Here is a 14,447-nt window from a genome sequence, read left to right as displayed (position 1 = left end):
TCTATCTTGCCTCTGTGTCATTTCCTCTGTTTTTCAGAAAAATTAGAACTTGAGGTCACTGGAGCCATCATCTCTAGACTTGCTATAAGTAGCAAATATGATTAGTAAGGGAGGGAGGGAATGGATGTTTTCTATGGCACACAAACAAGAACTGAATTACACTTCTGTGTTCACTCAGAAAAATATTCCATGAGCAAAGTGAAGATGATATTTTTACCTTCATTTTGAATGTTATATCATCAGTTCCGCGCCCCCCCCCCCCCCTTGCTTTGGACACATGAAAATACTACTTAAATGAAATGCTACTTAAATTAAAAGGTATTTTTGAGGCTGAAATTCAGTAGTTTAGCATCAGAACTTGAAGTATCCAAATTTGGGGTAACAGGCGTATATAAGGCTAAATGTATATTTTCATATACACGTAAAATATATGTTATTAATATATATTATATAATATATATTAATATATATTAAAATAAAATCTATATTAAAAAACTTGATCTGTAATCAAGACACAAATGTAGGAAACTTGTTACAACAAATGTTTATTGAGACTTCACTGTGTATACTATGAGTCACTTTGAAAAATTCAGAATGCAATGGGCTTGTTGTGTTGGGGTTTCTTTTATTTATTTATTTTTAATATGAAATTTATTGTCAAATTGGTTTCCATGCAACACCCAGTGCTCATCCCAATAGGTGCCCTCCTCAATGTATTTATTTATTTTTTTAATGTTTATTTTTGAGAGAGAGAGAGAGAGAGAGAGAGAGAGCAAGCGAGAGTGTGAGCAAGAGGAGGGGCAGAGGTAAAGGGAGACACAGAATCCGAAGTAGGCTCCAGGCTCTGAGCTGTCAACACAGAGCCCAACACAGGGCTCGAACTCACAAACTGTGAGATCATGACCTGAGCTGAAGTCAGACACTTAACGGACTGAGCCATCCAGGTGCCCCTGTTGGGGTTTCTTTTAGTTATGTAGTTGGAATCATCCTTTCTTTATCATGTTGAGAAATTTGCCCTACCTTATTTTTCATACAAATTGAAATGACCAGCAAAATTGCTGACAGCCAAGTTTAACTTACTAGATTTTTTTTTCTCTCCCAACTATTGAGTAGTAAATGATAGCCATTATATTTCAGAATGAAAAAGCAAGGTGCTTGCATCTTTTTTAAAATATACAAACTTGTTATGGGATATGAATCACATTCACCTTCTTCCTGTCTAGAATGATTATTTTTCTGCCTTTTTAATATCTACATTGATATAGCAAAATATTACCCATTTTCAAATTAAAGAAAGCTTATCCAGATATAGATAACTTCTTGTTGTATTTACAGATGTTAGTATTTATTTTCATAATACAAGAAGCGGAAAATGTTCTTTGTTTCGAAAAGCAGGCAGCCCATTGGTTGGGAAGAGGTTGGGCTTTGGAGACCAAAGACTCGGGTTCAAATTGTGGTTCTGCAAATTAAAACCTGAGTGTTATTGAGAGTTCCTTAGACTTTCTAAGTTGTGGTATTTTCCATCCAGTAGAAATAGCACCTATTTTTGCATAATTATCATAAGGGTTTTCAGACACAGGATTTGACATGTTGTAGTTGCCTAACAGATACAGCTGTTAATTTATTATATGAGCTGAGAAGCAGTGGGAGGAATTGATGAGGTAGTGGGGTGGTGAGAAGAAGGCTCTAAGACATCAGATCATAGACTTAAGTGTGAAGTGACAATGGGAAATAATCATCCAGGAAAGGAAATGAGGGACTCCAAGTACTCCCATTTTGAAAATATCTAATAATTCAAGAAAGACCACGCTCAACTGAACTAAAAATTTGAACTCTACGAGTTTTGTTTGAACAGTGTGGTTAGCTGTGTATAATCCATTACTTGGGTTTCACCCAATCCTCTGGCTTCCCCGTAGCCCTTTCGTAGGCTTTCATTTCATATTGCACAGGTGATGGCAAAATATGTATAGTAGCTGGGAAGGTAAACCCAACCCTATTTTGCGTGAATGGTCACCCTCTTGTGTGAAGAAGCCCTTTCCGTTTTACAAATGAAGAACATTCCAGTTTCACATTCTTTAATAGGAAAAAAGGTCCCATTTAATCAGTGGTTAACTGAGATCTATATTGTTTCTCCTCCATTGTCTGCCATATTTTGGCTTTTCTTCTTCTGACATAAGATCTATACAACTATAGTAAAAGTTTTATCACAGAAGTAAATAACAGCATGTTTCCTTGGGAGCAATTGAACAACAGAATAAAACAGTGCTTACTGTTTTTTGAAAGTTGTGTCAGATTGTCATGGTAATATAGAGTTGCATCATGTTGTCATAGCAACCAGAATTATAAAACGGATTTAAAGAGGATGAAGGAGATACCCTTTGGTGTTGTGATTCCTTTCACTTTAGAGATTTCGTTCCTCCTCTACTTGTGTTTATTTCATTTTGCTTTGTTTTTATAAAATGTAGAAGGGGAAATAATGGGAGTCTTCTTCCCAAATGAAGAGTTGCAGCGTAAAGGCAGAAGTCATCACGTTCTCTTTGAGCCAGGTAGAATTCAGGGTCTGGAACACGGACGCAGGTACACTGCTGTATCAGGCCATCCCAACCCTGAGCAGGAGGAAGTTCCATTCCGAGTGGGTTGAAAAGGTATTTCATCTTTCTTTATGATTATTCATGGCTTTTCTTTCAAGCAAAAACATCCCAATCTTCCTCTGAACAAAAGGCAATACTGAGTTTTAGAAGCTGATTCATCAATTTTATCAGGGTTTGGGGAAGACTGTTTCTTCTCTGTAATTAGAATGATTTTAGGTCATTATAGTTGCTTGAGATGTTAAACTTTGACCCTTGAGGTGAAAAACTAATTTCAATGCTAAACCATTTCCATTATTCCACAGTGAGGACCAAAAAAAAAAAAAAAAAAAAGAAAAAGAAAAGAGGCTTTACAAGGCAGTTGAGATATTTGTTGCTGGAGTGCATCCAATGACAGATTCTACAAATAGTGGCAAGTAGAGATTGAAAAAAAAATAATTTGTTCACTGTAAATGTTTGCTAAAAATCAATTGTTTTAAATATGCCTTCTCTTAACTCGGCTCTTACCCTCTTGGCATAAACAATTTGCTTTCATTCTCTTTGTTGCTACATTGCCTCCTCTCGACTTGCTATTTAACAAACTCTTGCAATGCAAGTTGCAGCAAGTTTTAGGCATTAATAGTGGCCAGGTAGTATAATACTATTTTTAATGAATGTCTGTTTTTTTATTCTTTACTGTGCTTTCTTTGGAAAGAGGCCCACGAAACAAAGTATTAAGAAAACACACTGCCGCCCTGGAATGTGTGTATTAGCTGCAGATTATTTCCTATTAGCAGATTAGCTGCAAGGCTATTGGCTCAGAAAGGTCTTTGAGAGTATTTTGTTTTGTAACTGATTCAAGCCATGGGAGAGAATTGCCACCATGATTGGAAAGAAGAATTAGCTACTGTTGCCATGGACACTGGAGTTCACAGTCCCATTGTTAAATCTAGTGCTTGAGAATGAGATGCCCCAGCATGAGTTCAAGCTTTGTTAATGAAATGATGGAATATATTTTTTCAGAGCTGTGACAGAATCTTGTGAAAGATATGTGAAATATATTTTGGCTACAGAAATATTTAGCGTTTCCTTTATAAATCAGTATTTTCCACTAAAATAAAATAATCCTATGCTATGTAGCACTGTATGAAGCTAATGCATACATCTATTTAAATCTTTAATTACCTTTGTAATACGTACCCATTTACAGCATGTCATTGAAAATTATATTCTTTAAATATAGAAAAATGAAATTGCAGATGTTCAAATTGTTAGAAGATCTGTACCAGTATGTTTTCTAACAGTATAAATTGATGATAATATTATATAATAGGTGAATCTCTTTAAAAATTTCTTGATAGAAATCAAAGCTTTATACCATGATGTGACTTATAGTAGATTTTAATATTTGAGACTAGAAAAGAATGAACTGCAAAAGAATCTTAACTGTGAAAGTTAAAGATTGGTGGTTTATTATGGTGATGTGGGTAAAAACCCGTGAAGTTCAAAGGGAAAGTGACAAAATGTTATCAGTCCTAGACTTCTAATATTCCGGTCAGCAGATATTTGAGTGCAGGCTAGAAGTCAAGCATAATGTTTTGCACTTCAAAGAGAGCTCGTAGTCTTAACTAGCCTCTTTTTTAAAAAATATCTCACCCCTCCAACCTATCAAAAACACTTTGGGCCCGACCCCCCCCCCCCCCCCCCCCCGTTTTACAATACTGTTTTGCTCATTTAGTTTTCATTGAGACGTAGATTCAAATCATGTTTTTGCCATTTACTCATCATGTGGCCTAGCACCAATTAATTATCTTGTCTGGTAAGTCTCAGTTTCCTCATCTGTGACATGGAATGATAATAGCACCCAATCCATAGAGTATTGTTGATGGAATTAAATAAAAATGATGGACATTATGATGCATGGTGCTTGGTATTCAATAAATACAGTTGTTATATTCAAAAAACTTCAGTGGCTCCTGTTTCTCACCAAATGTTTAGGTATTCTAGCAGTGAAAGTCATGTTCTTACTGCAGATTTATCTGCCTTTCCAACTAATGCATGAAAAATGTATCCACTTATTGTCCTGGACACCCTCCAAACATATTTCATGAACATTCTTACCTCTGAGACTTTGCTTAGCAAGGTCTCTGACTGAGACCACCCTTGCCCCTCCTTCTCTACCTAAGGTCAATATTTTCTTTAAGATCCATAATCCCTAAAGTATTTCCTGACTAATCTAACCTTCCTCCCACAAATTTTTGTTTCTCATCTCAGTAGTTTTTTTTTCAGAATTTTAAATATATATATCAGAAGCCAAGTGAGAACTGGTTTGAAATTAAAAGACCCTGGGGTGCCTGGGTGGCTCAGTCTGTTGAGCATCTGACTCTTGATTTCGGCTCAGGTCATGATCCCAGGTTCATGGGATTGAACCCCATGGGATTCTCTCTCTCTCCTTCTGCCCCTCTTCTCTGCTTGTCTCTGCTTGTGTTTCTCTCTCTCTCTCTCTCTCTCTCTCTCTCTCTCTCTCTCCCTCCTTCGCTTCCTCCCTCCCTCCCTCCCTCTAAAATAAAAGAAAAAAGTAATTAAAAGACCCTTAATGCCTAATAATCCTTACACCCTCTTGGGTATATTTTATTTATGAAAGAAACATCACAAAAAATATATCCCAAGGGTATCTACTTTCCGCATATTTTGTTTATCCTAGAAATTTGAAGTAACTAGTTTGTGTTTGGCTTTATTTTTACTTGCCAGATCTGCAGTGGTGGTTAACTTGTCTTCTCCATATTTATCATTATATGATGATTCTAATGACCTCAGTGCCACTGAGTTCTCATCAATTGGGGAGCGTGACATCATCAGGCCTTCCATGACTCCTTTCCATTTGAGACTGTCTTATTCAGGCTAAGTTAAAGCACAAAAGCTAGCCAATAGTACTTCAAAATGAAATTAATAGTGTAATGTGGCTCTAGGCTGTACATACTCTCTTTCCAATGGAAAATCTTAGAATCTGAATCACACGTAAATAAATGCAAATAACTCACTTATTTGGAGGTAAAATTTGGCAATTCAGCTTTCTGTGACTTTCTAAAAAAAGAAAGACAAAAGGCTCCATCCGAGAGGTAAGTGAGGAATAGTTGCACATGAAGGGAATCGGAGCCGTCTGGGGCGAAGTCTAATTCTGACACAGAACACACTGAGATGTCTGCTTCGCTTACCTCCCAGGTAGTGTTATCTGGAGGGGAGAAGAGGATTGCGACCATAAACTGACATCCTGAATAAAATATTGAATTTTTTTTTCTGAAAAGCCAGAATTCAGAATATCTGTTCCAGTATATTATTGTTGCTTTTTATACTTACGCTTCGAGAATGGTAGAATTTAATTATTGTAAGTACAAAAGATGTCATCGATTTTATATCCAAAGAGTTGTAGTCCATCCTGGATTTAATCTGAATAGAAGATCCATTGCTTTCCAGTCTACAAAATAATAAACCAAACCCCTGAATTCTGGAAAAACATGTTGATGGTCCTTGATACTAAATTAAAGGACAGATTCTTAAGAAGATAACCACAGTTTCTGGGGCACCTGGGTGGCTCAGTCAGTTGAGCATCCAACTCTTGTTTTGGGCTTGCATCATAATCCCAGGGTCGTGGGATCAAGTCCCATGCTGGGCTCCATCCTGGGCGTAGAGCCTGCTTAAGATTCTCTCTCCCTCTGCTGGTTCCCTGCTTTTGCATGCGTTCTCTCTCTCTCTCTCTCTCTCTTTCTCAAATAATAACAATAATAACAATAATAATGATAATATAACCACAGTTTCAATTTCAAGCTATTAATTCCGTGGTCTGGGACAATGGAATTACTTGGGCAAATCAACCTGTGACTGTTGGCAACAGTAATAAGAGACAAATACCAGAACTAACAGCAGAAAGATAGTCATTTGACTCCAAAAGGACATAAGATAAAAGGCTAAAATAAACTGATTATTATACTAAATTTACAGCTTCTGGTGGAAATATGTATTTATACCCTACAATTCCACATTGTCAGATGTTCCTCATTAGCTCTGTTAGGAAAAAGAATTATTTTTGCATGCATAAACTTGTCCATTAGATGCATGTCCAGGTATATAGCTGGGGTTTTTTTATGGATTTTAATGTGCAGATTGTAATTGAAAATATTTTGAATAAATATAATGGCATAATGAGCTATACTCTGTCCTCTTAAAATAAAAATATTTTAAATTATCCTCACCTTAAGGAAAAATGGATGCAAAAAGTTATTTTACAGACTTACTACTTATTATAACATCTGGATTTTATGAGGATTGAGACATTTAAGAATCCCCTGCAAACTCGGTCTTGCCTCAGTAAAATCTCCTTATCTTGGTAAGATAAAAAGGTTGTTTGACAGAACCTCCGTGGGTACCTTGCCTTGATACCTATATAAAAATAAAAAGATAAAACAAAATGGAATAAAATATAGCCATCAGCCAAATTCCCCAGATGTTATTTCATTCTTGTTTTCATCTACACTTATATTTAGGTAAAAAGAGGAAATTGGAAGACCAGTAACTTTTGGTTATAGGACATGGTATAGGAAATGGTTTATTTAAAAAAATAAGTTTAAGATGCATCAAGAAACATATTTGAATATTGCTAGAGATACAAAAGAATGGTAAAATGTTATGCACCTGTTGTTTGAAAATGTTTTTAAAATACAAGTTGAGTATGTTTCACAAAGTTGTAACTTTAAATTGTTTTTTATTTATTTATTTATTTATTTATTTATTTATTTATTTAGAGATAGAACAAGTGGAGGAGGGGCAGAGAGAGAATGAATCCCAAGCAGGCTCCATACTGCCAGCACAGAGCCCCATTGAGGAGCCTGACACAGGGCTTGAACTCATAAACCGTGAGATCATGACCTGAGCTGAAACCAAGAGTCAGATGCTTAACCGACTAAGTCACCCAGGTGCCCCAGAAAGTTGTAACTTTAAAGGAGCTCTTTTGAAAAGGAGCAGAATTCATACTAATAGGGATTCTAATAAAGTATATTTCTGGTAACATTTTCTGTCCTCTTCAAAATGTCAGAGGCACATTTTTTCTTCCTGCCTAAAACCATGCTTTGCTCTTAAATCAGAATATAATGTGTCCTTTGAGCATCATAATTCACGATCTTTTGATACAAATAAATGAAAACAAAATGTATGCCTTTTAATTAATGTTTAAAAACCCAACCCTTTATTAGTAAACCAAGAAATACGTGATTGTTGAACCAAATTCTGTCAGACAATGGTATGCTATAAAACTTTTTAATGAGAAAAGATTAAATGCTGTGGGAAGAATTCTGGATCTTTTCTAAAAAGCAGAGGGGAGGAAAGCTTTAATTTGTTTTCCCTTAAAAGATTGTTGCTCCTTGAGATAGGATTCAACGAGCATTTTAGGTTTGGTTTTGTACGATGGGAATAACTGGGCAATGCAACCATACAAAAATGAAATAGGAAAATATGTTCCCATATGCTGTGATGAAAAATGCTAACATTTTGTTAGTACCCCATATATCTCATCTATTTCTAAATGAAGATGTGTGACCCATGTAATTCTCTTGAGACTAGGTATGTATCTGAGTTTAGAGAAGAATGAGGGCAGGATATGGATGATCAGAAGGCCAAACCAAATCATATATTTTTTCAGTAGACAGTGGTGTCATTATGATAGGGTGAGAGTGTAAAATCATCAGAGTTACACTTGTAGAGGACAGGACATTGTCACTATAAAAAAGGTTGAAGTCCTTGTGACCTGCCAAAAAGTGTATGTAGTGTTTTTAATGAGAACATTTGTAAGCATTGAAACATACATACCCTAATCTCTAATAAGTCTCAACGATTTATGAGCTGAGATTATTTTAATTTTGAATTATCCAGTGTCTACTTTGTCATTACATATCTTGTTTTCTGCCTTTGGGTATGAGTTCTCCAAAGTCATCTCAGATGAGAAGGAAAAATTTAGTTTCTGAAAGATTCAAGGGGAACTCTTTAAAAAGGGCCAGTTTACTGGTTTGTTGTCTTACTTCTACTAAAACTGGGCATAACTGATTGATCACCACAACCCTCCTGCACGCATCCATAAAGACAATAAAATGTATATTTTTTTAAGTTGAGAAAATCATGCTCTGTAATCTTCTGTAAGAATGGCCGTCAGTAAATTTCTTTAGCTCCGTGTTTTGTCCTTAGTCCTGCAAGTAGGAAAGAGACTAGCTATTGGCCATACTTTCGAGTTTTAGACAGGGCTTCCTGTTCTCTGTTCACACTTCCCTTTGCTCACACTTCCCTTCTGTGTTTCTATTCAGATGCAGTTCTTTCATTTGTTTCCATTTAAATATTGAATCATGGCAGCTATTACAACTTTTATTATTTTTATGAGAAAAAAAAAATGGTGACGATTGATAATCACTTAGCCAGTCGCAGCCAACCTTAGGGAATCCTATCCTATCCAATCCAATCCCTATTCCTTAGGGAATCCTATCATAGACTATGATCTGATTATGTCAGATTGTAGTGAGCCACTGCTTAGTGTGTTCAAAGTGCTAAACAGTGTCCTTTGTTGCTGATATTACCAGGAACTGAAAATAGCCATTAGGAATAGTCTCCTTTACTGTGAATGTCATTTTCACCACTTATATTTTGAGCAAATTTATGATGGTGAACCAGATTTTCTCAGTGTATGAGTAATTAGGATGTTATAGACACTGAGAACAGTAGTATAGGTTTTCATGAATACTGAAACTGAGACCTGCACTTGGAAATTTCAGTTTACATAAGCTGGTTTGTTCTTTATTAGATTTATCCTAAGAAATCTCCAGGCTCTTTTATAGCATCAGTCATTCATATCAAATCCATGGTGTGCTTGGGTTCTAAAGATTTCTTTCTGTGGTAGGGCAATATTTCTCTGCCTTTTTAGTCCATCCTCTGTTTTTATAAATATGAACACTCTCACCTGCTCCATCCATGTTGAGAACCGCTCTTCCTGATGTTTAATAACTATCAGAAAACACACTCAACTTAGTATAAATTTTGAAAAAGATCCATATTTCTTGACTTTGGATTTAACATTAACATCTCCCAATCTGCTACCTTTGTTTAATTATGAATGAGAGACATTCATCCATTCAGAAATATTTACTGGCACCCTGACTGCTGCCTGTGCCCCAAGTATTGCATCTGGCCCTGGGGATGCAGCAGTAAAAAGGGGTCTGAGCCTGTGGACCAGGTAATTTATGGTCTATCTTGGAAATTAAAAAAATTAGACACATAATTACAATAAAGTGCAGTAAGGGTTATGATAGGGAAAAGGTATGTTGCAGCCATTATGTTTCCCACATTGTTATTATATGTCTAATAGTTTCTTTAAAATATTTGTTGAGAGAATGATGAATGAAATCACTATTATCTCTGAGTTGTACAGAAGGTATATAAAAAACTAAAATGATTTGTGTAGTAATTTGTAATTTCCAAAGTATAATCTGGCTCATATTTTATATTTCTCTCATAGAAAACCTTCCCAGATGTGAACTGAGGATAATAAATAATGAGACCTAAAAAGTTAGTAAGTGTATCTTACTTATATATGCATATTTTCTTAAGCAGATATGCCTGAGTGAATCACTGAAATTAATTCCAATTTTATTTAGTGCGCTAATGACATAATGTTGTTTCCTTTACAGTGTATCCTTTCCAATGATTGAGAAAGTGGTCAGGATAGTAGTCAGTCATTAGTGAATTCTAAAAAAAGAGCAAATAATAAAACCAGTAGCTTGTGCTTGCATAGTGACTGGTATCTCCCTTCTAAGCGCCATGCATATATTAGCTCATTTATTCTACAGCCCTATGAGGCAGTTACTAATATTATGCCCATTTTGCCAGTGAGGAAACAGGCACAGGGACGTTTGTATCTGATTTATTTTAAGATTCCCTATTTCTTTCATTGATGCTACCTCTTCTCCAGTCTCTCTTGAAAAACATTCAGAATTGTACTGTTGTACTTGGCTCTTCTCTTTTTCCTTCTCAGACATCTCTCATCAGCTGTATCTGTCTTGCTTACTCAACAATGCTAGGCTTTGACATAAGTAATACAAACTTTGTGCTTCCTGGAATTACTTTATTTGTGAGCTTGTTCACTTTCTGCTTCCCCCCAAGGGGGAAGCTCCTTAAAGCATGGCGTTTGCCTCAGTCTCTGTCTCCGGCTCCTGCAGTTGTGCCCAGCCCATAGGCAGTACCCAGGGAACACGTGTCACATGAATGAATGGTGAGGATGTCATTACCCTCTAAGGTAGATGTAAACAGATAGCTGAGTGATGAGGAGGACAGTTTTATCCAGTGTTCTTTCAACTATCTCCTGGCTAATTCCTTCTTTTTCATCTCCTCTGCTCATCTTGTGCGTCTTTCCCTCTCTCTTGATTTATTGCCTGTAGTCTACTGCGTGGTCTTCCGGTTCTTTGTTCGCTCTTTTTCATCCAGGTTTTGCATGATAATGTTTCCAAATCATTGTGTCCCGGCTCAAAAAGTCTGACTCCTGCTTTAACTTGGGTTGTCACTAAGCTAGTTCCTGTGACTGTGCCTCCTACCCTCAACTCCATGGTAAATTCTGGCAGGGATTGTGGCAGAATTTGCCATCATTCCCCCACAGAGTGGCTCTATAGAGATAGGTTGACAATATATAGTAAATACGTTTCTATATATAGTATGGTTAAGGAAGCATGAGGTACATTAAAAATAAAGGAACGTGTTAGTTTCCTACGGCTGTGTAACTAATTATAAATTTAGCAGCCTAAGATACCACAAGTTTATTCCCTTAGATTTCCTGTAGTTCAGGAGACTGGGCACAGTATGGCTGGATACTCTGCGTAGGGCTTCACTGGGCTGAAATTGGGGTGTCAGCCAAGGCTGTGATTTTCACCTGGGCTCAGAGTCCTCTTCTGAGCTCCCTGGTTGTTGACAGAATTCATTTCCTTTCAGATGTAGGACTGAGGTCCCCATTTTCTAGCGGTTGGCCAGGGACCGCTCTCAGCTCCTATTGGGCAGTTTCTGGCCTTGTGGCCCCATGGATGTTTGCTCTTTCCAGGCCTGTCTTCCTCTTCTGAGACCAGCCAGAGGAAACTGTGTTGATAGGACTCATGTGATTAGGTCAGACCTCTGTAGATAATCTTCCTATCATGAGGTCAATTGATTTGGCATTTTGCTTACATCTGCAAAACCCTTGCACAGCACCACAAAGATCAGTATACTGAATGACTGGAAAAATTACATGTACACCAAGGGCCAGGAATTTCAATGGGTCGTCTTAGGATCCTGCCTACTCCAAGAAGTTACAGATTCCATAGTCTCAAAAGGAAACGTGGTTCTAGAGGTGATGTCCCCGGACAACTTGTTTTTTATTGGTGATGTTTTTTATTCAGCTAACATTTCTGGAAGTGTTCCTGGAATGTATCATGCACTACTCTAGGTTTACACGCTCTATCAGTGAGATAAAATTGGGGAACTAATATAGTATTTTCCCTCAAATGCCACAGTTTGAAGAAGGCATTGTAGAAGGTGTTAGTTTTAGGAGAAGTAATAAATTTTTAAAGCTATTTTAGTTGAAGCTGAGTAGTTGAAATAGTCTCAAGATGAGTACTTTTATGTTACACAGTAAGTAACAAACTCCAAACATGGAAGCCACACTTCCCTGAAGGGAAGTGGGACAGGGATTTAGTAAAATTGGCTTCTAGTTCCTATTTGCTTCCTTCAGGGCAATATTTGACATGTCTTTAATGTCTCTGTGCTACAGATATATCTTATATTATCGGGACAGTGTATTTGACTGGCTTCTCTCAGGCTAGTGTCACAAGACTAAAATTTGTATGAAATGTGGGCCAATCTAGCTGTCATTGAACCTTTAAATATTCAATTTTAGATATTTCAAATGAATACGGGGTAGTCCTATTAGGATTCTGTGTTCACATATATTTTCTCTACCTGAGCCTTATTTTAGGCCTAACCTAATGAAAATATATGGCATTATAAGTAGTGTTAAAGATGGGGAAATGCTTAGGTTTTCTAGTTGGGAGATAGTCGGCCTTGTTTTGAGATACACTGATGTTGGTTTATTTTCATGAAAAAAGATGCTTTCACTAATTCTAAAATACCCGATTTATGATGACCCCATCCCATTCTTTTTTTTTTTTCCAGAGTTATAGTATTACAGTGATTAAAGGGAGGAAAGCATGTATTTTACAAAGCAGCTATGACTCAAACACACTTTCCCATGAACGAGTGTTTGAAACCGGGAAAATTCTCAGTTGTTTCCTATTACGAGCAAATCCAGTTCATGTCTGTTAGATGGCTTTCAAACCTGTCTCTCATTTTAGAGACTGCTGTAAGCTGATTATAGTATAGTTTCTTTGCTGTGTTAAGTTATATGTATGAAATTTGCAACCTGTGCCTTTAGATGGCTTAAAATTTTAGAAAGAGGTTAAGGAGTGCCTTTTCACCAGTGCCTACAGTGTGTATCTGCAAAGGTTTGGGAATCAGACCTGGATTTAAATATTCAGTCTGCCACTTACTGTGTGAGCTTATGCAAGTTACTTAACCTCTCTGAGCTTAAATGTTATCTGTAAAATACAGATTATTATTTCTTTATCGTGGACTGCACAGAATTAAATAAAAAGCATAAGGACCTCACATGATGTCTAGGACATTGTGCTAGTCTAACTGTACCAATACTTACTGTTTCCTACTTCCTGCCTTTTATAGTCATGATCACATGTCTATTTTGATAGTGTTCTTCTCATTTACTAACAGAAAGTCACTGTATTTATTCTGTGGTAGGATCTGTGTCAGGTACATAAGGATGAGTAAGACATAGTCCCTGCCCACAAAGAGGGTGAGACCAGCTTACGTAAAAGAACAATGTATATGCATTCAAAATGCAAGGCAGTTAAATAATGTTCATATGAAAATGCCAAATTGCAACTGCATATTACAAAAGATAGGGAGTTATATAACAAATTATATTGATCTCATGGAAATAATTACATTAATCTTTCTGGATTTTCCCGTGGCTTTCCACTCATTTTGGTTGCAGCTAAGGTGGCATTCTTTTATCTAAAATGCCTGCAGGATATGCATTCTGGCTATTGAAGTTATATTCTTATTTCCTTTGCTGCTGGAATCATGTTGATGGTCAACTGAAACTGTTTTCATACTCTTTCTAGATTTGATCTTTGATGAAAGGAGCCCAGATGAATTCAAAGGCGTTACCTTGCCTTAGGGACTTCCTTCTACTATTAAATTGATGTATCCCAACTTTGTTGGGGTTTAAGGATTACTAAAAGGCCCGTGTTTATTCAGTTTTGACTTGAAAGTTGGGAGGGGGTGTGTTCTCCTAGTAATGTGAGTTTGCCAGAGAAGATGGAGCCCTTGCTCGTGATTGTAATGCATAGCTCTTGCTTGAAATGTTTTAAATATTCTCAGCAATTGAAGGTAAACTGCTTTGTAAAATGCAAAAATTAATTCATTATTTATTACTGGAAGATCTTGCAAAGTCCTAATTGACCTGTATGCATGTTCAATTATGATTCAGTAGAATCAGTTTTTATATGCAGGCTAGGCTGTATCTTCTACATAATCAAAATGTGGTGAGCTAGTACTATATATGTCTGAACATACATATATTTACCCTCAGTCGAAATCATTTGTTTTTTGTCTCAGTTGAGTGGTTAGTTTTGATGGAAAGCTGTTATTCAAACAGCAAAGCAAATGTCCTGATTTGGGAAATGGCCCAGTGAAATATATCAGTTTGGGATTCTGACTGACCCCTGATTTATACTCAATCTTGACCTTAAG

General features: G+C 36.6%; 1 protein-coding gene and 1 long non-coding RNA gene across 4 annotated transcripts in view; one reads left to right on the top strand and one right to left on the bottom strand.

The window, feature by feature from the left end:
* The window catches only part of TRPS1 (transcriptional repressor GATA binding 1), a 257,738-nt gene that overhangs the window by 170,857 nt on the left and 72,434 nt on the right, over nt 1–14,447 (top strand). The window lies entirely within an intron of this gene.
* The window catches only part of LOC132664427 (uncharacterized), a 30,624-nt gene continuing 21,871 nt past the window's right edge, over nt 5,695–14,447 (bottom strand). The window contains exon 3 of the long non-coding RNA XR_009603666.3: nt 5,695–5,799. This is a non-coding gene — a long non-coding RNA (uncharacterized LOC132664427). The remainder of the gene's footprint in view (nt 5,800–14,447) is intronic.

The sequence above is a fragment of the Panthera onca genome, chromosome F2 (assembly GCF_046562875.1).
Source record: "Panthera onca isolate mPanOnc1 chromosome F2, mPanOnc1 haplotype 2, whole genome shotgun sequence".
Lineage (NCBI taxonomy): Eukaryota > Metazoa > Chordata > Mammalia > Carnivora > Felidae > Panthera > Panthera onca.
This window is presented reverse-complemented; position numbering and strand designations above follow the sequence as displayed.